Source organism: Triturus cristatus, chromosome 10 (genome assembly GCF_964204655.1).
Source record: "Triturus cristatus chromosome 10, aTriCri1.1, whole genome shotgun sequence".
In the NCBI taxonomy this organism is placed as follows: Eukaryota; Metazoa; Chordata; class Amphibia; order Caudata; family Salamandridae; genus Triturus; species Triturus cristatus.
This window is the reverse complement of record NC_140593.1, coordinates 637,486,086-637,513,909: the sequence shown is the minus strand read 5'-3', so window position 1 is coordinate 637,513,909 and position 27,824 is coordinate 637,486,086. Positions and strand designations below refer to the sequence as shown.

At 46.9% G+C, this 27,824-nt stretch overlaps 1 protein-coding gene across 6 annotated transcripts in view; it reads left to right on the top strand.

Moving 5' to 3' along the window:
- SMARCD3 (SWI/SNF related BAF chromatin remodeling complex subunit D3) overlaps nt 1–27,824 on the top strand; it is a 1,344,655-nt gene that overhangs the window by 501,878 nt on the left and 814,953 nt on the right. The window lies entirely within an intron of this gene.

Sequence of the window (27,824 nt, the reverse complement as noted above, 5' to 3'; positions counted from 1 at the left end):
TCAATAACAAACGGCTGGGTACCGAGCATGCTCCCAGTAACCCCTGGCGTAAAAAAAGAGGTAAGTGGCATTCCCTCTTCAAAAAGGGGACAATTATGTATTAGAGTTTCTCGCTCCCAGAAGGTCATGAACTGATGGTCCAGTCCAGTAAAATAAAACACCGTACATAAACGATTTTGAAGCGTCAAAATTGACTGGAATGAGTAAATCCAGCACATGGCATGCGCTCCCCCAAAACTTTTTTCAAGATGAGTTTGGGCCCACTCGCCCAAATGCTTGGCGGTATCTATACCAGTCCTCCTGACTGGCCATATTCTAGATGTATTCAGGCTTTAAAGTTGAAACCTTGTGCACGCACAAGTCGGAAATAACTGTCTCGTACCCACACGTGGCCGGTGCTTCGTAGCGAATGAATCGTGATTGAGGGGGTGTTTATCCCCCCTATTCCAGCTTTATTTACATAATTAAAAAGTGGCAATAGAAAAGAGAGGACAGGTCTAAATGAACATATCCTCTCATAAACAGACATGAGGCTGTCCATTTCCAAATCATGCAAATTAAGGGAAATGCCTTGCCTTTTTGTTTTTGTTTTTCAAACAATTTTAAACCAATTTAGTGATTTGTACTACATTGTATTTCTACTTGCAGGACTGTGGTAGAATATATAAAAATTTCACCACAGTGACTTGAGTAGAGAAATACCACTGTGAATATTCACCAGTTATCCTTCAGATTTTGTGCTGACTTTCTGAATCCAGTGCTCTGGGCACTCCCACAAGCGAGAGAGGATGGGTGGGGAGGAGGGGGATACTTGTTTTGTTGGGGGGTCGGGGGAGGAAGGGGGGGGGTTATTTCGGATAATTTTCTATTGTCTGCCAAGCAGTACCTCTTTTGGTTTCAAGCTGCCCACATCTTTTTATAGCTTAACAAGGCCTATTAAAGGCCAGTTCAGTTCCCGCGTGTAACATGGACGCCTCCTTGACGAAGTTGAAGGCTGCATTGTTTTCATTCCACCTCATGCCGTTTTCATACACCACCAGACACTCACTGCCTCTTTATCTCACCCTTGAAGTTTTTTTTCATGAATAGAAGTAGGGCTTCTAAAAAGTAGCTTGATAATAAAGCTGCATATATTTGCTTTTTTAACGTTTGAAGCCCTGGTGAACCCAGTCGTTTAATGTTATCCCAAAAAACACAGTATTAATTGGGGGTTTGCACAGTTGAATCTATTTTGTCACCATTTGCACTGATAGGACAAAACAAAGGGAGCAACTTGGAAGGGTGTTCCCGGGGTTGGAGTCATCTGTCACCAGCCAAGAACACTAGAGGTGGAGAATGAAAAGCCCAGCTCCGGATAGTACATCAAACAGTAATGGAAATATTTTCCATACGAGAATGCCTGTTTTTCTCTTATCACATATATGGTTTGGGCAAAGAAAAGTGCTATTTTACCAGTCTGATTTTCTCTAATAGCATATATAAGGGCGAAAGGAAATGCTATATTACTAAAAAAAACACACATGGAGAATTTTGCAAATGTTTGTTCAGTCACCTAATCAAGTATGCAATATAAGGGAAAAAGGGGATTGCAGCCATCTTAACCTGTCCTATCAAAATCTTACAATGAGGAATGGTTCTTCGCTGAAATTCAGATCGGGTATTACATCTGACGTTTAGCAGTCAGTCCCAGTTGAGGATGTGGGTGGAGCTAATAGAGTAAATAGGTGGGCCAGTGGAGCAAATGGGTGGAGCCAGAGAAAAGTTGGTGTGGCCTCCAACAAACATTTAAGCACCTGTACATCGTATTTTACAAATTAAGCACTAGAACAGACATATATTTGACAACACTAACAGAAACCAAAGGCATGCTCAATTACGAAACAGGATTTTCATCTCTATATATGTATGTGTTTGCCTAAATTTGGTTTGCGTGAGCCTAACTGGGAAGCCACAATGTGCTGAACACTTGGTTAAAGTTCAGGCCTGCGATTTAGGATTGTTTAAAGTGAGGTAGGTAACAAGTAGGGCCTAGGCTGTGGGGCAGTATTACTCTCGTAAAGATATCTGTCTTAACATTCTTTCTGAATTGCAGGATGGTTGCAGCATTTCTGATGTTGTTGGGGAAGTTGTTCCCGATCCTGGGTGCATAGGTGGAGAACCCCTGCCTTCAGTGTTTCCTTCCTGCATTCATTTGTCTTCTTTGATGATGTGCTGCCTCCTGGTATATTTCATATCATGAGGAGGTTAGTTTCTTGTTCAGGTATGAGTGGTAGTATTCCTAGCGACCTTGTAGTTGAGGCACATCTCTTGAACATGATGAGGGCCTTGAAAAGGAGCTTGTGTAGTTACTTAAGCTTTGGGGTGATGTGGTCAAATTTCTTCAAGCCTTGATGAGATGAGGTGCAATGTATAGGATGTCTTTTAGTGTTCCAAAGATGTGCCAAGAAGGCCTTTGACTAGAGCATTGCCTCCATCCAGTCGAGAAAGAGGACCAAGGCCTGCATTGTTTTAAAATCAGCTTCTGGTAAGAAAGATGTCACGTTTTTCAGGAGTTGGCATCGTGCTCTACTGGGGGTTTTTGGTCATGTGCTATATGATGGAGAGATTTGTGTCAAGTGTGACACCCAAGTTTTTTTTTTTAACAGCTTGAAATCTCTTCTACATTCACCTGCTATGCATAAATCCACCATCTAGTGGTTGAGTCCGGAAGTGTTTTCAGTAGGTTTTTCTTGGGCGCCAACTTGGGAGGAGTCCTCATAACTCACTATAATGCTGACCGTAAGCTCACAATGCCTCCAGACGTGACTTCCTTTTGATATTATTCTTTCCACTATTTGCTTCTGAGGTGTATGAGGAGAGCAACTGAGAAGCGAGAATTTTCAATGAAATGTCAACAACGACTTCATGGGGCGATTACTGCTGCAGGTCAAACATTGCTGGAATGAGGAGTCCAGTTTTTGACAATAGGGCTTTGACTGGGTTGAAGAATGCGTACAGAGAAGGTTGTTGTCTCTGAGGCCCATTGATATATTCTATTATACGCACATTCTTTAACTGCTGTCCTCACTTTAAGGGAAAGTTAGCCATAAATGAGAAATGTCTCCTGAGAGACCACAAGTCAGAAGATTGTAATGCCTGCTTGTGTTCCAAGCCAAAGAATATAATCCTAAGGGAATAAAACATTTTGGTTCACTTGGCTAAAATTGATAAGGCCCAATCAGAATTAGAGAAACAGGAAACGTTGAAAGAGCTTTCAGTCAAAGAGATTTAATAATCACATAATTTAGATGATACTGGCAATGTAGAAAATAAGGTGTGACTTAAATAAATAACATATGCAATTAAAAAAACCTCGATGTCGAAAGAACAGCTTACCAAAATTGATGATTCCACAATGAGACCTCAAAGAGTAAGAGCACTAGACTTATACTATGATAGTTAGCACCCGGGTATCTCTGAGAGCCGTACAATGGAGAGGGTGAGGTTTCTTATCATACTATTGATATTTGTTTGTCACATGTTATGTGAGGGTAATTGAAGGGGAAAAGAGATCAAAAATGAGTTGACAGAGGAGGAGCCTAGCGCGCAACCAAGATGGCCGCGTAGGTGCGAGGCTCCCGAGGACCTCCGCGACCTCCTACATAAATCCTGACAGAATCCTGTCCCAGATGAGGGGACTGTATTTGTGAGCCCGAGCAGAGGTGACGCCCGTTTTCCGTTTTTAAATCGGACCTCGGACACCGGCGGGAGCATCGATAGAGGTTTGCGGCCTTCTCCACACCGGCCCCCCGTCCTGGAGTAGTGGGGCGATCCGGACACAAAGTGAACAACAGCGGCGGGTAAGGCTGGGTGGCTCGCGTGCCCCGCACTTTCACTTTCGCTTTTTGCGCCCTCCTTGCTGCCAGGCGAGGTTGGGTTGCGGGGCGGTGTGCGGTGCTGTGGCCTCGTTGGGCTGCCCTGCCGACCCGCCGGCAGCGATCTGTCCTGAGGATCGGCGGTTGCCCCCCCCCCGGAGCCCTTGAACGGGATTGTCTGCCCCCTTTCTGAGGAGATTGGCTCGATTTGGGGATTGCGACCATGGCCACAAAACAAGATGGCGACCGGGCCAAGGTGAAGTCGACCAGTCGTGGCACGGCCCAACAATCCAATAACATGGACCGCTACACCCTCCAGAAGGGATCTCCAGAGGTGCTGCGTAAGTCCCCCACGGGCCCGACTGATGCTCCCGCTCTGCCCACGGACCTGACCCTCCGGGACGTCATGGGCGCCATCGCCGAGATGAAGGCCTCGGTGGACCAGCGCTTTGACACTCTGGCGCAGAAGATCGACTCGGTCCTCGTGGACGTGGGCCTCGTGAGAGCCGATCTGTCGAAAACAAATGACCGGGTCGATTCTTTGGCCCACTCTACCTCGGGCCTCACCACTGACGTGGCGGCCCTTCAACAGGAGGTGCGCAGGCTTGGCCAGGCGAGCGCCCTGATGAATCGTCGACTGGAGGATTCCGAGGGTCGGGCCCGGAGAAACAACGTCCGCATTATCGGGGTGCCGGAGGGACGAGAGGCGGAGGCAGCGGATCTGTTCGTGGAGGACCTGGTCCTCACCCACCTACAGCCTCGGGGGCTGAGCAAATTCTTTGCTGTGGAACGGGCCCATAGGGTCCCCGGGGGTAGACCTAAGATCGGCGCCCCTCCGAGGCCTCTCATCGCCCGGATCTTCAATTTTAGGGACAGAGACGCTATCCTGCAGACTTCTAGGCTCCAAGGGCCGGTCAGACTGGACAACATGGATATTAATCTCTATCCTGACTTTACCCCGGCGGTCCAAAAGCAGCGATTGAGCTTTCTGGGTGTCAAACGTCGCCTACGAGACCTGAATCTCAAATATTCTATGCTTTTTCCAGCTAAGCTGAGGGTGGAGGTGGATGGCCACACACACTTTTTTGATCGTCCCGAGGCGGCCGGGGACTGGCTGGACACTTTGCCCGGAGATCGGGGCCGGGGGGGCGGGGGGGGAGCGGTTGGTGGGGAGGGCCCGCCGGATCAGGACTAAGAGACTAATGGTAGGCCTTGCTCCGGACTGTGTTATTGTCACCATTGACTGTTAGGGTAAGTTCCCCTCCTGAGGGGGTCGTGCGGGGTCTCTTGGGGGATCTCCCTCCTCCTCTGGGGGACTAGTTAGTTTTCTTCTATGGGGCGACAGGCACACTGCACTTTGGGGGGGCTGTCTGGGCTCATGCAGGGGTGCAGGGTGGGGGGAGTTTTGTTGGGATGGGTGGGTTGGGGTGGGGTGTGGTTCGTTTCTACCGCAAGGCAAACCCTTTATTGTACTGGTGTTCTTGAGTTGCTCTCGGGGGGACAAATGATGGCTTCTGTATGTGATGGGGGGTAGGGACCTGACTTTGTTGTCCTGGAACGTCAACGGGCTGGGGGATAGGATTAAGCGGGGTGTGGTCCTGCAGTATCTGAAACGGATTTCGCCTGATGTGGTCTTTCTGCAGGAGACACACCTTATTGGTAACTCCTTTTGTGCCATGAATCGACGTGGTTATCGTTTGGTGGCCCACTCGGGCTTTACGTCAGGCTCACGGGGGGTGGGCATTATGGTCAAGACCTCGCTCCCGCTAGAAATAGACGAGGTGCGCCATGATGAGAGGGGACGCTACACTGTTTTGGTGGGGAGAATGGAGGGCAAAGTGGTCGTCTTTGTCTCAGTGTACGTCCCACCGGGGTTGCAGTCCACCACCTTTGCGGACCTGGGGCGCCTCCTTCTTGACCTTCCGGGGGGGCTTCTGGTGGTTGGGGGGGATTTCAACGCAGTGGTTTCTGGGACTATGGATCGTTATCCCCCTAGGGACCTCCCCCGGGCACAGGCGTGGCTGTCGGGCCTTTTGGATACACTGGGATTGGTGGACTGCTGGCGTTTAAAGCATCCCACTCAGCTGCAGTACACCTTCCATTCGGGTGCCCATGGTAGCCTTTCGCGGCTTGATCATATCCTTGTCCCTGCGGCCTATGCCGGGAGGGTGGGGGAGGTGCGCCATTTGGCGAGGGGCATTTCAGATCACTCCCCGCTCCTGTTGCACTTTGGTGTCTTCCCGAGGGGGGAGGGCAGGGTAGCCCCGATCAACGCTTGGTACCTGCGCGACCCCACTATTCGCGCTGACTTGATTAAATCCTTGCAACGGTATTTCGAGGAGAATGTGGGGTCAGTCCTGTCGGCTATCTCCCTTTGGGAGGCTTTCAAGACAGTGCTGAGAGGGGAGGCCCTCTCCTTTATTTCCCATGCCCGGAGGCGCGCACAGGAGGAGGTGACCCGGGTGGAGGCTGAAATTACTGAATTGGAGGGTGATTTGGGGAGTGGGGTGACTGACGCTGCGCTACACGTTCTGCACCTCAAGCAGGCGGCCTATAGGGCCCTCGTCACGGAGGCGGCCAGGGGCCTCAGCAGAGAGCAACAGGGGCGATTGTATGATGTGGGTGATAAGGCGGGCAAGTTGATTGCGTGGTTGGATAAGAAGGAGAGAGCGAGTCGTGTAGTCCCGCTGATTGAGAGGGCGGATGGCGTGCGTGTCACTGAGCCGGAAGGCATTGTTTCTTGCTTCGCGGATTATTTCCGCGAGGTATATTCCCCGGTTTCTACCTGCTCGGAGGAGGATTCCCATGCCCTGCTGCGTGACATCGCGCTCCCCTCCCTTTCTGTGGAGGACAGGGAGTTGTTGGATGCCGCCCCCACCTCGGACGAAATCGCCCTCGCCATCCGCTCGGTCGCTTCTGGCAAGGCCATGGGCCCGAACGGCATTCCTATCGAGTTATACAAGCTGCGACCGGATGTACTGGCACCCCACCTCCGCGCGATGTTTCTTGCGGCCCACTCGCGGGGCTCCCTCCCGCCGGACCAGCGTCTGGCTACCATCGTGGTTATCCACAAGGAGGGGAGGCCTCGAGACCGAGTCACATCCTATCGGCCTATCTCACTCTTGAATGCGGAGCCTAAAATCCTCGCCAAGGTGCTCGCCAACCGGCTGCTCGGCGTGGTGGGCGACCTGGTCCACCAAGACCAGTCCGGCTTTATTCCCCATCGCAATACGGCTCTTAATCTACGACGCCTGCACGGCGTGCTAGCGCGTGTTCCGTTCGTGCGGGAGCCGGCCATCTTGGCGTCTTTGGACGCCACCATGGCGTTCGACACACTCGAGTGGCCGTACATCTGGGCGATGCTGGCGAAGTTCGGCTTCGGGCCGGGTTTCGTCAGCTGGGTCAAATTGTTGTACTCGGACCCACTTGCGCAGGTGGTGGTGAATGGTCGAGTCTCGGCCCCATTCGTGCTGGGACGGGGCACGCGACAGGGTTGCCCCCTGTCGCCGCTCCTGTTCGCACTGGCCTTGGAACCTCTGGCGGAGTGGCTGCGGTGGCACCCTTCTATCCGAGGTCTCCGTTGGACCCCCGAGTATGAGGACCGCGTGTCTCTCTATGCAGACGACATCCTTTTGTATTTAGCCTCCCCGCGTAAATCACTGATTGTCCTGGTCGATGTTCTGCACTCATTTGGCCGTAATTCAGGCCTTGTCATCAACTGGGCCAAATCCTGTGTCTATGTGCTTTCCGGGGAGGCTCCTGTCCTCCCGCGGGGCTGTCCGATCCAGATTGCCTCGGAGGGATTTCGATACTTGGGTGTCTACATTACGCTTGACCCAGTGGCCCGCTACGAGCGAAATTTGCTTCCCCCCCTCCAGCGTTTGAAGGAGGATGTCGCGCGCTGGAGGCGCTTGCCACTTTCGCCGCTCGGCCGGGCGGCTTTGTTCAAGATGATGTCACTGCCGCGCTTCCTGTACGCTCTCCAGAACACCATGGACCTGGTCCCAGCGCGCTACTTCCGTGAAGTGGAGGGTCTACAGCGCCGCCTGTTCTGGGACGGGAGGCCGCGTATAGCCCTGGCAAAGTTGACGCTCCCGTGGTACGACGGAGGGATTGCCCTCCCGGATATTAAACGGTATTACTGGGCCTCCCAGTTAGCTGCAATTAATCACGGCCTCTATGGGCCCGCCCTAAACCCGGCATTTGAAATGGACAAGATGCTCCTGCCCGGTGGCGACTACAATCGAGCGCTCTACGCTAGTGTGCCCGATTCCCGCTTGACGGGACCCACGCGTGTTATGGTGCGAGTATGGCACGCGGCTAGTGCAGCTATGGGCTGGAAGGACCGTTTGACCCGGGCGTCACCGCTGTATGCGTCCGAGAGGTTGGGCTCTCTGTGGACCTCAAAGGGCTTTGCGCAGTGGGACACTATAGGCATCAGTACAGTGGGGGATCTCTGGACGAGGGGAGGATTTAAAACATTTGAGACGTTGCAGGCGGAGTTTCAGCTGCGGGGCAGTGAATACTTTCGGTACCTGCAGGTCCGTCACGCACTGGGCTCCGTCTTCCCAGACGTGGCCTCCATCCCGGAGTCCTCCCCCCTGGAGGATCGAGTGCTAGATGGCCATGTTCCGGACAGCACGATCTCCCTCATTTACAAGAAATTGATAAATGATCGCTCGGGCTTACTGACTGGCCTCCGCGAGGCCTGGGTTGCCGATGGGCTGGAGTTGGACGACGAGGACTGGATTTCCGCGGTGGCCTCTCCGAAGGAGGTGGCCATCCCGGCTCGCCTTCGTTTCGTCCAGCTTAAGATACTCCACCGGGTGTACATGACGGGGCCAAGGCTTCTGCGTATGGGCTATGCCGAGGACGGACTGTGTAAGCGTGGATGTGGTGCCTCAGCGACCTTTCTACACATTTTGTGGGAATGCCCGAGGGTGGAGCGATTCTGGCGTGGTGTGCATGAGGTCCTGCGAGCGGTTACGCATGTCGCGCTGTTGCCTGAAGCGAGGAGATGTCTGCTGAATGTGTGGGAACCGACCGATTACTCAGTTCCGCAGACGCGATGGGTGACTCTGGGCTATATGGTGGCTAAGCGGGACGTTGCACAGCTGTGGGGATCCCAGAGGTCCCCGGCGGTATCGGCCTGGAAAGAACACATGGATTGGTGCATGTTCCGAGAAAAGGTGGTGTATGTGGCGCGGGGTAAGCCTGGTGCATGGGTGAAGATATGGGGCCCCTGGAACGCCTTCCGCGGGGATATCTGCGAGCCGCCTTTGTTGCCTCCCGCCTCACCAGCTCCATCCCCTTAGTTTTCTCCCTTCCCTAGCTCCAAGCATAGTGTTCCCCCAGTCCTGGACTTGTTTCCCTTCCCCTCTTGGGGGTTTACAGTGGATGGTTTGGGGTCCCCCATTTGAGGAGCACGTGCTGTCACTCTCGATCGTGGGTTGCCTTGCGGGTGTGTGTTTACTTATGTTGTTGTGTTGTAGAAAATGAAACCGTATTGCGGGCTCTGAGCCATATGGCCTGCGTTGTTGATACCTCCTGCCTTAGTGTCTATGCAAAGCTAAGTGCCTCATTGTATGTTTCTCATTTGTTATCGTCACTTTAGCGGCCGGCCGGAAGGTTGTAGGCCCATACCTGTATATATTTGAGATTGCAATAAACGGTTTCAAAAAAAAAAAAAAAAAAAAAAAAAAAAAAAATGAGTTGACACACACTCTTGTATAAGTTCATGTACTATATGTGATATGCATACAACAGTCTGTGTCTTGACTCAATGAAATCATAACATTAAAACACATTCCTTTTAAAAAACATTTTTTGTATTAGAGCACTTTACATGAGCACCAGTTACGTTACAGACGGACACATTCATTTTTGCTATGCAACGGGAGATTAAGTGATTTGCCCAGAATCACAGAATGTTGAGCGTCCCTGCCGCGACTCGAACCGGGTTCCCCAGCTCCGACGTCTACTGCTCTAGCCATTAGGCCACATTCTCTCCACATTCTCATTCCTTCAGATCCAAGGGAAAGGCTACTTGAAATGATTTACAAAAAATTTCAGACTTCACAACAGGGAACAATAGAATTTGAAAATCCAAAAACAAGCCTTCTGACTTTGCTTCAAAGCATAATCGAGTTTAAAGAGGCAAAAAATGTGCATTATTATGCCGCACAAAAAACAACCAACTGCCCAAGCTTTGCATCCAGGTATTACCATCCACAGTCAGAGGGGAATGCACTGTTGATAAACTGATACTGGAAATTTGCATATGCATTTCCTCGGACACCAGTAATCCAAATTATAATAAACAAGTTCAGGACATTGAAGAGGAGTCATTTCAATAGCACTGAATTGGTCAAGTCCATGTCTTTTGGAGATGTCTTTAATGAATGAATGAATGAGTTTATTGTGTCAATCAATACAATTTGTTACAAAAATTCAAATAAAATTCTCACTTACATCGTTGCATTTAATACATACCAAGCGAGTTTTGATATATTGTATCTACTAAAACAACCAACGATGCCTTTCACAAATGGGGCTTAAAAACAGATAAAATCAATAAGGTGCTGATTTAAAGCCAATAAATCAATTCAATACTGAAGGGTCCTTCCCCTTTTGTGCAATCTTTGCAAGTGTTGCAGGGGAGGGTTGGAGACATAGAGTTATAAAATGCATTCGTAATTATCTTTGAAATGTTCAAACCATGCTTTGAGTAAAAAGGTTCGATGTTATTGTAAAATACATGGGTCCGACAGTGGCATAAATAAACTGAGTACTAAATATACGTAGGCGGTTTCATTTTAGTGAAGTAAAAAATGTACAATCCTAAATGAAGCATGAGTTGTTTGCGCTAAGTAATTTCGATTCAAAGGTGCGATGTGCTGGCTTTACCTAAGAGTTCTTTAGTCTTGCCAATTCCATTGGAGTCTCCAGATTGAAAAGCAGTTTCATAGCTTCAGTGCAGGTTCGCACCCCGTGTTTTAGGAACAAGGGTTACAATAAAGTGCGTCGTGCATGTAACAAACAATGACATGTACAAACCAGGTGGACCAAGGATTCCTCATATTGGTGGCAAAGTCTATAAGTTGTTATTGCCGCTAAGGCTTTCCAGCGACTGTTGATGTCTTGATCTGCAAGACCATAAGTCTCACCATAAAAATGTGTTTTAAAATTGCCTTATTTAATGCCATGTCGAGGTATGGTTGCCGTAGGTGGTCTTCATAGGAACTTGCGAGTATCCCAATGTTGCTACTGGAGGAGTTCAGTTCCTTCAAATCCTCTTCCTTAGATAATAATCTGACTTGTTTTTTCAGTATGGACTTTAGGATACCAGGCTGGTGAATAAAATCCTGCAGTTTGGTCATGTCGTGGTTCAATTCACTACAGGCAGTATGCTGGCCTTCACTCCACGGATTGTTTCCTTTCATAAAAATTATCTTTAAAATTGACTACATTGTGTGCGGGGGGGGGGTTGTGCAAACCCCTCGATAGAGTCGCACCATTGTGGCCCAATGCTCATAACTCTGTTTATTCAGCCCAAATTCCAATCGTACCAGAGCATTGCGAGCATGGGCGGGAATCTGAAAGATTTGTTTAAATGAGCGACAATTGGCATGTTCCATAGTGTTAATAAGAGTCGCTGGGAATGCTATCTGACCATAAGTGATTGCCGGGAAGAGTTTGGCATTTATAACCTTTCTAATTGCTTTAGTCGACGGGCTGCTTAACTTGGAGTACAGTTTTCACAGAGCGAACGTAACTGCTTTAGCTTTTGTTTCAACTGAAGCAATGTGTGCTGTGGGTTTCCCGTTGCTCATCAGCCACACCTCCAGGTTGTTGTATTTGTTCGCTGTTACTGTTTTTCAATTACCCAGTCAGGTTGTTGGTGTATTTCCCAAATATCACTACCTTTGTTTTTCCTGCGTTCGCTCGTAATTCGTTGTTGTAAGTGTTTAGTGCATCCAGTAATATTTGCATGCCTATTTTTGTGTAGTCCAGTAACACCATATCATCTGCGTACTGCATTAAACATAATCTATTTAGGCCGATTTTGGGGGGGTAAAAGGTTGCCGTTAGATAAAATCTTTCAGAGGTCTGCCATGTAAAGATTAAAAAGCAGAGGAGCCAATAAGCAGCCTTGCTTTAACCCTCTCTCTGTTGGAATCTTTTTTGTGGCTGAATTCATCGCGGTTTTTACCCGTACCCAAGTTCCTGTATAAAGACTGATTATGGCTTTCAACAGGTTTGCCAGTATCCCCCAGTCTTGCAACTTCCACCACAACAGACTCCGATTGACTCCATCAAATGCAGCAGAGTAATCCACGAAACATGCAAAGAGAGGAGGAGAATTTTTCTGCCCGGACTGATCTATTAAGTAGGCGAGAGCTAACATGTTGTCCGTTGTAGACACTCCTGGCCTGAAGCCGGTTTGGTACGCGGGTAGAATTTCATTTTCATTATCCCAGTCCTGTAGGTCTTGCAGGAGGAGGCTGGGGTATCCTTACGCCTCGATGTCCAGCAGGGCAATAAGCCTGTAATTAGAGGGGTCCCCAGTGTCTCCCTTTTTATGTATATGTTGCAACAGGGATTATCATACAGTACCGATAAAGTGGCATGAGTACGGTTCCCCAGAAGTCGCAATCTTCTTTGAAAAGATGACCTGGTAGGCCATTGGGGCCGGGAGCCGCATCTTTTCTGATATTTTTAAGATTGTCATCACACGATCTCCCGGGACTAATACTTCAGAATTTTTTTAATGGTTGTCAATTTCCCTGCCACGAGTAGTCTAGATGTGTCTACAGGAGGCGTGTCAGACCAGCCCCTGATAATGATGGGCCTTTGCGTGCCTGATGATGGCGGGTTAGAGACTCCACAGTATAGTAGGTTACATGGTTTATCCATTTGTCACTGGCGACCATGTTGCGTCGATCATGCCCGTGCCCTGTGAGCCTGTTAATATACGACCAGAATGCTGCCTGTTTGCTTGGAGTCAGCAGAGTGAAGACGTGCAGCCATTCGGAGTCTTGTAATTTCCTTTTGTGATCCCAGACATTTTTCCTGTGTGTTTTCCTTGCTAGAAGTAGGGTTTGATGTGTTTCGTATTTGCCCTCTCGCTTGTGGTTGCGTAAGGCAGTTCTTAGTAGCCTCTTGCTATGCTCTGCTTTTTTACACCGAGGTTGGAGTTGGCAACAAGGCCTTTCTCTAAATGTTGAGGGGTACCTTCTTTGTTTACCTATTAAGAGATGATATACCTTGGTTGACAGTTTGATCCAGTTCTCCGGGATATTGCCACTTGTGAATTCTTCAGCTATTTTCGACCAATCGCTTTTCCACCTACTTAGGACTGATGTGTCTATTTTGTTCCACTTTAGTCTCCTCTGCAAAACATGGATTTCTTCCCCATTTGTGTTGCCCGCAAGAACAGTGGGCTTGAGCCAACTCGCTTGTAGAGTGATAGTTATGGCCAGAGGGAGATGGTCGCTGCTCTGGATGAAAGGCTTTTGAAATTCCGCCACCTGTCCATACAAAAGATTGCACACAAACATATAATTGATCATTAATTTAGTCATCCTCTGCGGATCGTTATTCGTGGCTGTTGCCGGCCTCTGACTCCTTTGTGTTGATTGTAATCTGTATGTAATTAAGAATGAATTCATTACCATTCCGGCTCTGTCCGTGGGCAGTACTTCATCTGGTACCATTCCAAGATTTTGGATGTTAAAATCCCCGGCCATTGTGATCCCACAATTTGGCTGGGTGCTTAGTAGATCATCAAGCATGTCCACTAGTGTCCTTATATCGATGTGTCTGGGAGACTTTTTGCTGTTAAAATAGATGTTCAAGAGTACAATCTTTATTGGACCTCAATTCATTTTTATGCCTTGCAGTGAAACCGCTTGAACCGTGTCCGTTTTGAGTAGGGTTTTTTTTTTATGTTACTGCTGATGCGCATATATATCGATAAACCCACGTGGCAGTGCTGGGCCGGGCTGTGGCGTCTGGAGAGGAGCCGCGGCGATATATAACTACCGTCCGGCCGACGGCGGTTGACCAGCGCCAACTACGATATCGGCCTGGAGGCGAGCGCGACCCTGTAATTTACAGCCCGGACGCAAGCAGCAGAGTCTGGGCTTCTGGAAATGGCGGCCTAGAAGATGCGGCGGGCAGGGGAGACGCCTCCAGTGACTGGTGGGCCCTGGCGACTGGCTTGCGGGAGGACCGAGACTAGGGCATAGCCCCGCTAAAGGTTACTGCGCCTGAGTGCACTGCTCAGTGGTGAGCCGGGGAGCCGCATCCAGTGTAACGGACCTGCAGCACCAGTGAGGGAAGACAATGTTCAGCATAGTATCACCCGCCTGGTGTCTGCTGGAATACTTTAACATGGCCCCAGGAGATGCAGCAATCAACTTGACCTGACAAGGAGGGCCTGTGCTTGAAGTGCCAGGTAAGGTGTAGGGGGTCTGACTCTTCTGCACTAATGACACGGTGTTGACCATTTCGTCTTGTGAGGAGGATGCTGTATTTCGTGGAGAAGGGACTGCAAGTCCCAGGAAGCCCGGAGGTTCTGCCCAGCACCTGTGCCTCCTTGCAGCAGCCTACATCAGCGGCTCACCGCTCCCGCTTCACGGAACGCGGGCGCGCGCCAGGCTAAGGCCGGGCCCCCCCTCCTAAAGCGCATATACCACAAGGTTAGTCCTGATAAATATAGTATCTCTTCTATTAACACCTGTTGACTGTCTGGGTTCAAACATTTACAATGAGCAAGCGAGACGGGAAGCTGATGGGTGCATCCAATGGTGACAGGGTAGCGGGGACGTTAGACCAATTTATTACAAGGGTAGCATCTGTGCTTGAGAAAGAGATAGAGATCACTGAGCGAAGATTATCCCTGAACCCGCACCTAACCAAAAGATCGTATCTGGGTCTAATCGCCTCTGCTCTCTCTCCGGTGCACTTGGCGGTAAATTCTTCTACGCCTATGATTAATAATGAAGCTAGCGGCTTTGCGCTCACCCGAGCAGGTTTGCTTTCGGAGAGTACTGTACAAGTATCAGTAGCCGCAACCAATACCGCTGTTAGCATGCCTTTACGAACTTCAGCCAGATCTACAAAAAAACCATAACTAAAACCAATAAAACCATTCCAGATTCTGCAGCTAAAAGGAAGAGGGGAGGTGGACCACAAAGGGCGTCAATTGCGAAAGTGCCAAGGATTAATAACAACGGTGGTTGTGACCTAGCAGATGAATGCAGTACTCCAGGCAATAATGCCCCGGCCTTTCCGGATTTTAACTTTTCATCTTTGGGTGGCCCTACCCAGAATTCTAATGAGGAAATGTGGAGAAGGCTGGAAAATTTACTTTCAACCCTGCTATCTCCTATTACATATAGACTGAGCCGGATAGAGGAGCGATTAATTAATTCTGAATCCCAGGTTAAATTAGGCTTTTCTGTGCCCGAGGACTTATTTGTCCAATTTAAGCCTACTCCTGTGACCATTAACAGTAATACGGGACAGGCAATTAAGCCATCTGCTTCTGGGCCACCCACGAATGCAGCAGTAGTAACACAAACAAAAACAGTCCCTTCGCATAAGAATGATGCTGAGTCAGGTAACATGTCTAGTGAATTTGCACAATCGATTTCGAGCTTCCGGATGTTGACAGAGTGGAAGTAGTAAATGTCGCAATGAAGGATAACAACTGTAAAAACTGCCCTTTAGCCAGAGAAGCCAGTAAATCTATTTGCCGACAAGGATCCAGAGGCTTGGGTCAGAACGCTGTGCAAGCTAATCCTCCGGCCCTTCACCTTCCTTCTGCAGCTGCCCCTTTAGTGGTCGTCCTGATGAACGTTCCACCACTGCAGGAAGCGCAGTCTGAAACTACTGACCAGTTGTTACTAAAATCTTTGCACTGGTTTAATAATTGTCTTAAGGATGTTGGGATTTGGGAGGAGGGAGTTGATAAGCACATGATTATGGCCAGATGAACTCCGTGGATTGTCCCTTCAGGGAAGGAAGGGAATGGTGATTGTGTTGTTGTTAATTTTAACAATGTTCATATAACCAGATTTCTTTTGGATAAATTGGGAGGGATGTCAGGAAGACACATGGATAAAGTGTGCATTTTACCACTAGGGTTTTTTTAATAAATCTGGGCCATACTATTCTAATGTGCTGAATTCCCATAGGAAGGATAATCAATTTTGGGCACCACTTGGCATAGCACATAGACCATCAGAGGTCTCTTTGACCAATAGATTTGCTCCATTATCCGACCAAGCCCTATCTGATTGACTACATCTACCAACCTCGACTCGGGCTGAGCACAAGGATAGCTCTCCTATCTCCCCACTAACCCCTTTAAAGGGAATCCACAAAGTAGAGGATAAGAGCCAGGTGTGTGCGAAATTCGCATCATGTCTGGGAAAGTCTGCCGATATAACTCCCTCCCCAATTTCCCTGCTATCCTGGAACATTGCCGGTTTACCTTAAAAAACCTTGTCCGCTGATTGGTCATGCTTTATTGAGAGGTATGATATTATTGCCTTTCAAGAGACTTGGTCAGTAGACATGATCTACCACCCAGGTTATCTAGCTTTTGGTAAAGCGGCTGTCGCAAATAGTAAGGGAAGATCTATCGGGGGATTGATTATATGGGTTAAGCAACAGATATCGTTTCAAATAGCGGAAGTACCAGTAGATAGCCCATATATTCTTGCTATTAAGATTCGTGCTGAGGGTGGGTTAGACCTTATCTTATTTAATGTATATGCGAGAGGGATTGCGGGTTGGAAAGCGTCACCAACTATTGCCCTCCTGGATGTAATTATTAATGATTTATTTGGCACAAATGTCCTGGTGATTGCAGGTGATTTTAATTGTACATTTGAGCCCCTAGGCCTAGACGACTATAGTCTCAGTATGGAGGAAGACCAGAATTGGGGGGTACCGTCTTTACCATTGCCACCAATCAACAAGTGGACAGAGGCGGCGTTACAATTAAAAAGTTTATCCCTCGGAAGGGGGCTAAGGGCTGTTAATGGGAGATCCCCCTCAGATATAGATGGTACCAATACGTTCTCTACTGGGACTAGAAGAAGCAGAATAGACTATATTCTCATTAGTCTAGAGCTCTGGCCTAGACTTGTGGATATGATGGTACACCTTAGACCGGAGAGTGACCACGATCCATTAGTACTAACCTTAGCTAGGATGGGGTTGGACCCCACACTGGCTGATGTGAAAACTGCAATAGGAGACTGCCGACGGCTGAAATGGGCCATGGTCGTAGAAGACGAAGGTACCCTGACGCAGATTAAGGCAACAGTGGAAGAAACTTTATTAAGGCTCGGCTCATTAGATTCTCCTGATAAATCCTTCTTAGATTTTAAGAAGGCTCATGAGGATCTATTTGCAAAATTGAAGGCCCTGTTTACAAAAAATAAGAAACCAACTAGGCACTATACAAAACAATCGGCCAATTGGTATAATGAGGCTTGCGGAGTTGCATTTAAGCATCTTTCAAAAGCAATCAAGAAAGGGGTTCCTCAGGAGGTCAAATTAGCAAGGGTAAATTATAAAAAGGCACAAATAAAGGCGAAGAAGGATTTTGATGAGGACAGATGGGTGAGCTTAACTAATGCTAGTAATAGGAAGAATTGGTCCAAATTTTAGCAATTAGTCAAATGGGGCAGGTGTGTGATAGGGCCCACACCAACGAACAATGTACCTCCCGAACTCTCTGTGGAATACTATCAAGCCCAATTTGCCTCCTCGTCGAGCATTCAAACTGACTACCCTGTGGTCAATTCTGATGTTGTTTTAATTTTTGACAAAGGGGAGATAGAAAGGGTCCTGGACGGGGTTCCAGCAGGGAGGGCACCTGGACCGGATTGTATCCCGGCGAATATCAATAAAAAAGATAGAAATAACAGGACTGAATATATTTTTATCATCATAAATGCTATTGCTAGAGGTGCGCCGATTCCAGATACTTGGCGCGGGGCCAAAATCATTCCCATATACAAAAAGGGTGAAGGTGCCAGACCTGGCAATTATAGGCCGATAAGCCTAATTGATACCTTACAGAAAATGGTTGCCAAACTTGTGCTAGGTAGAGTAAATGAATGGATACTAGACCAGAATGTATTATCTATCTATCAAGCGGGTTTTCGACCCCATGTCAGTACCCTCGACCATGTTTTTAGATTTATGATGACATACTGGAGTACAGTGATCCTAGCAGGGGGAACCCTATAAGCAGCATTTGTTGACTTAAAATCAGCGTTTGACTTAGTCCCCTGCCACAAGCTATGGGACACACTAAAGGAGGCCGGGATGCCATTAAATTGCATGAGGCTAATTATGCTCAGGTTAGGTGGGGACAACAGGGCGAATTAACAGACCGTTTCCCAGTTAACAAGGGAGTGTGGCAAGGGTGTGTCCTTGCTCCTACCCAATTCTCCTTGTTTATAAACAAGGTTATTTCGTATTACACTAATTTTCCAACAGATGCTCCAACTCTTGCCGGCTCAAGGGTTCTGCTCTTAATGATTGCAGACGATACTCTAATTTTATCTAAAACTCAATGTGGTCTGCAACGTGCCCTTGATAGATTTATAGAGTTTTGCAACGACCAAGAAGTTGTAGTAAACGTTGATAAAACCAAGTTCATGGTGCTGCATAAACATAAACTCATTAAAGGGAGAGTTGAAATGAATAAAGCACTTTTGGAACAAACTGATACCTTCACTTATCTAGGAGTGACAATGGGTAGGAAGATGAACTGGACACCCTAATTAGATGTTTTAGTTCTCAGGCACAACCAGTTAGCAGGCGCCCTACTTAAAGAACATCAATTTTCAAATACTAAACCGGTGGGGCCCGCTTTATCGATTTATAATGGGAAAATTAGAGCTTCCATAATATATGGTGCAGAACTCTGGGGGTTTGAAAATTTATCACCCCTAGTTCTTGCACAAAATAAGTTTCTGAGAATATTGACCGCCCTCCCCCAATCAACCCCCATCAAGCCTCTGATGTCTGATCTGGGATGTACCTCCTTCGATGAGGCTGCGGGATTTAGACCCCTAGCCTACTGGAGGAGGCTTTGGACTACTCCTGAATTGACGTCTTACGCCAATGCACTAATGCATATTAGAAATGCCGATCTGTCCTCTAAAATCAAATGGCTCCAGAAGATCAAGGGTAATGTGTTTGACATGGGGCTTCGCCATCTGTGGGAAGATCCTATAGGGAACTTATTTCCCAATAAAAATGAGTACAAAGAACTCTACTGGGCTATGATTACTAAAAAGACACTGTCAGGGGTGAGCAGTAGTTCGCTCACAGGTATCTATTTGGGGCATAAGCCTGCAATGGAAGCAGAAGCCCACTGGAATCTGATTACAAAACCTGGTGATAGGAAACTATAGCACCAATTCAGAGTAGGCTCTCTCCCCATAAGATCTTTCACTGCAAAGTGGAATAAGGCTCATGATACCAACTGCCCTTCGTGTCCATCCCAGGTTGAGTCGATAACCCATGTACTGTTTGTGTGCCCGGCCTGTAATGGCCCCCGTCGTAGGTGGCTCAAGCCACTGTGTTCCAATCTACATACCAGATCGTGTATGACAGCTCTGTGTATCTTGGTATCAAATACAAGTCCAGATATTGTGATCGCGATGGCGAAATTTCTTAGCTGGTTTTGGGCACTGAGAAGGAAAAATGTGGAGGCTGGTCTGGTATCTGTACATACTATCTGACTATGCTATTGGTAAGCAGGCATCCCTTGGTAAAATTGTGTAAGAAATGGTTTTATGGATGTAATTACATATTTACTAATTTAGTCAAGGATGTTAGGAAATTCGATATAGTTGATATTAAATTTTCTAAGGAATGTAAGTTTTTAGGGTGCTATCGCTTTTATGGTATTTTATGACACTTTTATGTTTGTACTGTGTCTTTTATGGTTGTAAATTATCGAATAAAGACTAATTGACTGACTGACTGATAAACCCCCTGAAGGTCTTCTGAATATATTGTATCTTTTTGCTAGCTGCTGAAATTTCATGAAGCCGGGTATCACCTCTGGGGCAAGTAACCAGGTTTCTTGAAGGCATAACGAGTCCCCAGACTGTAGAAATTTGAATGCTTCCTTGTTATTGTGTGTGGTTTTTCGCCCAAAAACGTTCCAGGAGATTACTTTCAGGGATCTGCTTGATTTGTTGTTGGGATGGCCCTTTCCGTGTGTGCTAGGAACACGTTTGCCTAATTTGATTTGAATTGGGCGAGAAGTGAATTCTTAAGTTGGGAAATGTAGTGGTTCGGGCGGCGTAGTTTATCCCTTTTAAGATAGACTTCTGTGAGTTCTGTGCTGATTTAGGGTGACATCCGCTTTTTAGCATGAATGGGTATTTCTCCTCTTTAGGCATATGAACATTAATGCCCCAGTTTGCAAATCGATCTCTCTTTCATGATTCTTTGTGGGATGGAGCCATTGTTCCATTTTAGTATGGTTGATTCTCTTGATGTATTATTGTCTAGCGTTTTGAATTGGACTTGTTCGAGATCTTCCGTCACGATGGAGGAGAGCTCTGGGATATGTTTTAGGATTTGTAAAATGTTGGACCTAGTTAGTATGTCTGAGATTCCCCGTGAGGTGTATTCTGGTGTAAAGATTATGGTGGTATTCTCCGCGTTCCTGTGCTCTTGGGGCATTTGGTTGGTGGCAGCAGAGTGTGATGCCCAGCTTTGTGCAGGTATTGCTATTGCTGCCGAGTCGTTGTTAACATCATGTAAACCCCAAGGCTCGGTATTGTTCATTGATGTGGTTGCTGTTGTTCCCCCCTCTGGAGCCTCGTGCCAAAATACTTGGTGGTTTTCCTGGTGCTGCTCCTCAGGGTGGCTGTCTGTGGTAAAGATTTGCGAAGTCGTTTTTAATTCTTGTTGTGGTTGTTCATCTATGATTTTGACCATTCTTTTCTCGGAGGTCGGAGTTATGATTAATTTGGCTTTAGTTCTAGCTGGATTTTCCTCGATGGTCTGGGTTATAATTAATTTGGGTTCAAGTTTATTTTTTGTCTGGCTTTCCTTTAGAAAAATCGGGAAAAGTTTCTGTGAGCCCGGGTTCTTTTGTGTTAGAGCCTTTTTAACATTTGTTTTTTGATGCTGAGTGTCATAGGTTTCTCTTGCGCCTGACAGTAGTTCCTTTGCCCTGTTTTGTTGTTTTGTGTTTTTGCGTGTTTTTTTAAGCGTTTCTTAGCCCTTCTGGAGAGGGTTTTGCAGGGTTCTGAGGTGTGCTCCAAGCTGGTGCCCCCATCGGCATTGCTGTGCAGAGTCTTGCCTGTTACGGATTCCTCAATAGTGACTGTATTTTGGCTGGACAACGGTGCCGACTTCAAGGAAAGTTGGAGTATGTCCTTGCGCGGATCCTGTTTACTCTCTTGTGTATTCCTAGATGTTGGGAATTGTTTACTGACTTGTGTATTCATGGGCGTCTGGATCGATTCTACTAGGTCGGAATTACCCATAAGAAGATTTACCCCCCTCGTTTCTGTTACACTTTGAGGCGTCGCGTTGGAGGGGTTAGCTGCGCCCGCCGAGTTATTCATTCCTTTTAGCTTGCCGTCTTTTGAAAGTCCTTCAGTTATTCTTTGATGGGGCTGGGCTTTAATGTCCTGTTGTCTTTCCTTTAATTCTGTAACAATAGATGTTAGGACTTCTGGTAATGAGCTGAGCTTCTCCACAATTGGAAGGCACGAACATCTGGTTGCGTCCTCATTGAATCCAGTTTTTCAGTTAGGATGTCGATTTTAACTTCAATATTAATCATAGCTATTGCGAGCGCCTGCATTGTATCCATTTTTATTTCCAGTTTCTGTATTTGCCAAGTGAGTGCGTTAACGGCCGTTGTTAGTGTGGAATTTATTGAGGATAGCAGGGAATTTTGGTTGTGGCATCCTTTGTAAGGTGTGCATTTTGTTTCGGCCGTAGTGTGGAGTAAATTCTGTTCCTCCAGGGAGATGTTCTCTCTCCGTTCCTCGTCCATTAAGGGCGAACTTTGATTGAAAGTGAAACTTTTGATTGCTGATAGGCTTTGTAGCTGGGCCGGGGACGGGGACAGATCATTCCGGTAAGTTCCATCCTCCGCATGTTGGTTCGTTATAGTCTCTGCGTGTGTGAGTTGATTGTTTCTATTCGGTTGTTCCAGTGTTGATGAGATTTCCAGAGCTTCCAGTTTTCCCTGGCATGTTTCGTCAATCCTTGTGCCCTTACGGTCCGAGTATTCTGACGATGAGATTTCCAAGACTTCTGGGGGTTCTTGCAATGGTGTAACTTGCCTTTTTCCTTGGGATAGGAAGTGGCCAGGTGTTTCCTGCCCCTGCTTTTTCTTTTCCTCCTGCAATGCTGGGTGCTCTGTCTGTTTTGTTATTTCAACCGCTTCCAAGTCTCCCTGTCCTTTCCCCTCTTTTACCATTTCTCTGCTGTTCCCTTGGGGCGGGTGTGGCCCGCTTTCTTGTGTTCCGATCTCCCCGCCTGGGGCCTGGATCTGACTCGATCCCTTGTTGACATGTGGGTATGAGTGTATTAATATGCTACTGTTGGTCTTACTCGTTCCCAGTGTTTTTTGACCAGATGTTATTGACATAAAGTATTTCTGGATTGACTTGCTGTTTAATTTAAGGTTTGACGCACTTGGCTCCTAGTCGATGGCTTGGTTTTTGTGCCTGTGCCAGGACCTGTGCTGGTTGGCTTTCCGATCCTACTGTTGGTTTTGCCTTTTGTCGTTTGCCACCCTTTCCGTACGCAAGTTGTCTTGTAACTGTGCCAGAGGTGGCTTTTCACCAGTCTATCCTCTAATTTATAGTGGACTAGATGATTTAGTTTGTAGGGGAGTTTCCAGCTCTGAGCGCAGTGTGCACTGTGTGATGGTTTCCCCTGTTGTGTGGCTTGATTTCCAGACTCATTAAGGTTGGGCAAGTTGTTTTAATAAAATGAAGTGGACTTCTGCCCCTCGAGCTTGCACTGCCTTGTGCTGTCTTACTCTGGTGTAGTCAGGATAGCGCGGGTCAGACAAGACGGCGGGGCCTTGGCTTTTTAGATGAAAATCGCAAAATTGCAAATGGTCAGACACAAGCAGTTAGTACTCTTTAGTTCTCTTTAACAAGGTTGATTAATTTAAAAGTGCTTGGTGGCTCCAGTGGTGTAGGTTGCTGTTTGGGGGGAAATCGCAAATAGCTAGTCACAAAGCAGTTAGTTCTCTTTAACAGGATTTGGTGAGTTTTAAAAATGCTTAGTCACTCCAGTGGTGTTGCTGACTCCAGTGATGTTAGTGACTTTTGGTGGAGGCGGCGCCTGGTGAAGATGGTGGCTGGGGCGTCTGATCCCCTCTGATGGCCGCCATTGGGCTTTGTCAGCGGCCCGGTATCTGATGGTGAGGATGTAGGGCGGCAGGTAGATGATTCCCCCGGTTGCGGGGAGGGGGGGCGAGGAGATGGCAAAAAAAGGGAATCGGGAGCAGTGGAGAAGTGTGGCTCAATGATTAGAGTGGCAGACCCTGATGCAGAGGTCTAGCCCGGGACCAGGGTTCAATTCCCCGCCTCGGCGGGTCTTGGGCTCAAAAATTCCACGGACCTGATAATTCTCGCCTCGGTGCCTATTCCAATCATGGAGTCCCACTCTGCAACTCTGGGCGATAGCTTGCTTAATCTCCACAACGGCCCCCACAACGCTAAGGATGCCTGGCCTCCACCTTGGGGGTGCCCAGGAGTGGACGCCTCACAGGGAAAGCCAGGATGGGTTCCACAGCGGTATTCGTACAAGCGCCTTGAGACCCTTGCGGGTGAGTAGTGCGCTATACAAGTATAAAATTTACATTTACACTGGGGCGCCGCAGCCGCACCCAACCTGGTTTGGCCGCTTCCGTGCCGCACCCGGGCACAACACTGTGCGGCCTCAGGTAGCGGAGGTCGCGCTCCAGCCTCTGCTCTCTCCCCACCTGGATCGTAGCGCAGCCTGCTCACTCCTTACCGCAGGCTGCCAGGGGCCAACGTCGTGACAGAGGCAGCAGTCGGCTGTAGGGCTTCATCATTTGGCTTCGGGTGCAAGCCGGATCCATACCGGGTCTCGCACCTCGAATCACGGATTGCGGCTGGTCGGGAGCCCCCAGAGTCCCCAGGCGTCCTCAGGCAGCGGCAGCGTCTACCGCCCGCCCGCTCGCTCGCTCACTCCTCACCTGCTCGCTCGCTCACTCCTCGCTCGCACCTCCCGATCCTGCACTGCCACCTTTTGGAGATGTCCCACAAACACTATATCAAACTGCCAATACATAAGCAGCTGCTGACATCACCGAGAGGAATAATATTTCACCCAGGGCCTCAAACTTTGTAATTGCAAGCTTGGCTCCTGAGGTTGTACGGATTTGGCCTATTCATCTTCTAGATAAATGCATGGCTGTTATTATGGAGACATGGAAACAATCAACTAAAATATATAATGAGAAAATATTGTGTAGATACATTAATTGATGTTTAAAGAATATCCACTTGGCAACACTAAATAGTTCACTGCTAGAATATCGACACCTAAAATATCCCCTTACCAAAATGTTGTGTCTTCAATATCAATGTAAAAATATCAACATCTTATATTTATAAAGGTAAGTACAAAAATATCAAAACCAAAAATATTGACCTCATTAATATAGTTGTACAAAATATCGTTGTTAGATATTTATAAAATAATAAATATTAAATATATTAAATAGTAACATTAATTTAAAAACAATAAATTAAAATGTAATATACATCTTAAATATAATTCATTCATTTCATCTTTATTTCGTGTTGAGGTAAATGTATAAAAAGTACATAAAACATGGATAAAACAGATCTAATAAAATTATCATATCGGCCCTACAAGGTAAATAAATATAATAAAGATTCTATAACGAATTAGTAAAAGCGGCTATGCGGGTACAGTTAGGTGGATCAGTGGGGCCTATAGCATGTGGACAAAGATACAACCTCAAACAGTAAACATTACAGGCCCTTTTAAATGTGTCCCTTACGGTGTGAAGGTCAGCTTTCTAGTCTTTAAGACAGCTAAAGAAAAGTTGCGGTCACAGAACACACATATGGGGTTTCCAGTAGTTGCTGAGTTGCAAGGGCCTGATTGTGCGAACATTGGGTACGTTTTTCATCAGTGGAGTGATAAATGTTTTCCTCTCTGCGTTATAAAATGAACACAAAAAGAGGGGGTGCGAGATAGATTGGGTCGACAGACTGTCGCAGGGTCACCAAGTTTGTTTACCGAGTATGCTTGTGCTGGGAATCCGACCATAAGTGGTATATAATTCAGTCTAAATCTCACCAGTACATAGAGGTGTCTGTTGTTAGTAACAAATAAAAGATAATATTGATGTCCTGTTGCCACCGTTGGAAAAGCTTGGCAGGTGGTAACTAAAATTTTAATTTGGTTTTTTTGCCCCCCGTCTTGAGTATGTTTGGCTATGAAAAGGTCTTTTAATCTGGATTTAGAGAACGATATACACTTGTGCGGTGAATTGAACAGGAACTCTAGGTCAAGCTTGTGTAAGGACTGTTTCACGTATGCAAGCCAAGTAATCAAGGAAACTCGGTCCAGAGATAAAATGTGCTTAATCACAATTTCATTTAAAAGGACCGTTTCCCTTTTCCAGATTGAGAGCCATTTTAAGAGCGGAGACATTTTTAAAGTGTCAGATATAAACGGAAAGCCGAGCTCTTCGTGAACTAAGATGTTTGGGCATGTACTTGGAACGGACAATAATCTCTATAAGAATTCGTCCTCAATGACTTGTAGAGTATCAACATGAGCTATTCCCAAAATCGCTGCACCATAGATTGCAATGGATATTGTTTTTGCAGAGTAGATATCTAGCATTTCTTTGATTGGTTTAGTTTTGTTGCGAACTTCCAAAGGCCAACAATGCTTTTGGTCATCTGGTTCACTCTGTTTCTGGCCGTTATGGCCTGATTTTGTTTTTTCATCAAAGAAAATGCCCAGGTACATAAAATTATCCACTCTGTCCAAATTTCTATCATTTATGTGGAGGCGCATGAATTTTTTTCTCTTATCCCTACCCACTGCCATCACATAGGACTTAGTTTTATAGACAAATAGGCCTAGCTCTGCCATATAGGTGGAATATGTCTTGATAGAAAGCTGTCGGGCCTTTGGGGTTCTGGCCAGTAGAACTGCATCATTGGCATAGAGCATGACAGGTAATGAGAGAGATTCTACCACTGGGGCATCCTAAAGTAAATATTTAAAAAATGTACCACTCCCACTTAGCGAAACACATACATATTAGGGGGCCGATTACGATGTCGGTCGGAAAGCTTACAATTGACAGTCGGATTTCCCTAGACCGTGTCGGAACCCTTCCAACAGACTCAGTCAGAAACAATTCCGACCGACCGATTACGATGTTGGTCGGAAAGTATACAGTTTGGACCTTCCGAATCAGTTCCGACTGGCATTCGGAGTATACGAGTCGGAGCCGATTCATACAGCTTTAAGGACAGCATTTCCAACCAAACTATTATGATGTTGGATTCGGACAGCCTTTCCGACTCGGTTTGTCTGCCACATAAAGGCTGTCGGAAACTGACTTTGGGTGCTCCTAGCAGGCCCCCCCCCCCCCTTCATCCTGAGACCTCAGGTTGGGGGCTGTGGGGTTACCCGAGGGATCCCCATGTAAAACCATGCACAGTGTGGCAGGCACCATGGGATGCCTGCAACAGGATCCAAGGTTTTCTACAACCACCCCTTTTCGCAATGGGATCCTGTCTTGTTCGGAACACAGGCTCCCATCAAAGTCAATGAGAGACCTTCCGAATGTTGTTCGGAGGTATCTTATTCGATCATGGGGAACCACCGACCGCTCGGAAACAAATTAAACAAGGAGTCAGGCTGTTTAGTTTCTGAACATCGTAATCGGCCCCTAAGACTGGATAAAAAATACAATTTACAAATCTAGCTCCAATATATGCAACAGTAGTAAAAGTGATAGATTGCACATAGGTAATATTTACTGCACCAATTCCAGCCGATACAACACCAGGGAAATGTTAAAGTGCAGAGGGGTAAAATTTACTATTCCCACTCCAGTAATAATCATCAGTAGGAAAAGTGTTGGATTTCGAAGGGGTAAAATTTACTATTCCCACTCCAGTCAGTGCAACAGTAGGGAAAGTGTTGGATAGCTGAGGGGTTACATTTACTATTCCCACCAGTCAATACAACAGTGTTGGATTGCGTAGAGGGTAACATTTACTACTCCCACTCCAATAAGTGCATCAGTAGGAAGTTGCATATGGGGGGAGCATTGTGTGCTTACGGTTGACATCATAATGAGTCATTAGGACAACACCCATGTTGATGCCTGAAGAAAAAAAAAATATGCAGCAAAATTAAGCAGAAAATGCATCTCTAGACAAAATTCAAGCTGCAAAACTGTATATAGATCCAAAAAACTGTTATCTTTTGCAATGTCTTCCAGTTGTGGGAGGTGAAGATAAGGTGGGGTCTAGGTTCATTTCAGGTAGCCAGGGTTCTGTCTGTGTTAGTTTGTAGCTATTAGTGAACATGTAGAATTCACTCTATGTTCAATTGAGCTTTAGGTATGTATTTGATATACAGGATCATGGCCGGTTAGCTATTGCCGGTTATAAAAGGTTGAACAGATTTTAAGGTAGAGTTAATGGTTGCTAGGTTATTGATTAATATTGATGTTGTTGGTAAATATGGATTTAGAGGTTGAAGCTGATGAGGGAGGTGATTGCTGCCTGGAGTATACCGCAGGAGAGGGGCAGTTTCTGGGATCTTTCTCTCCTATCTGTATGACATGATGGCAGATGATAGGGCAGGAAATAAACCCTTGTTAGCACTATGCTAGAGAAGCACATGCAT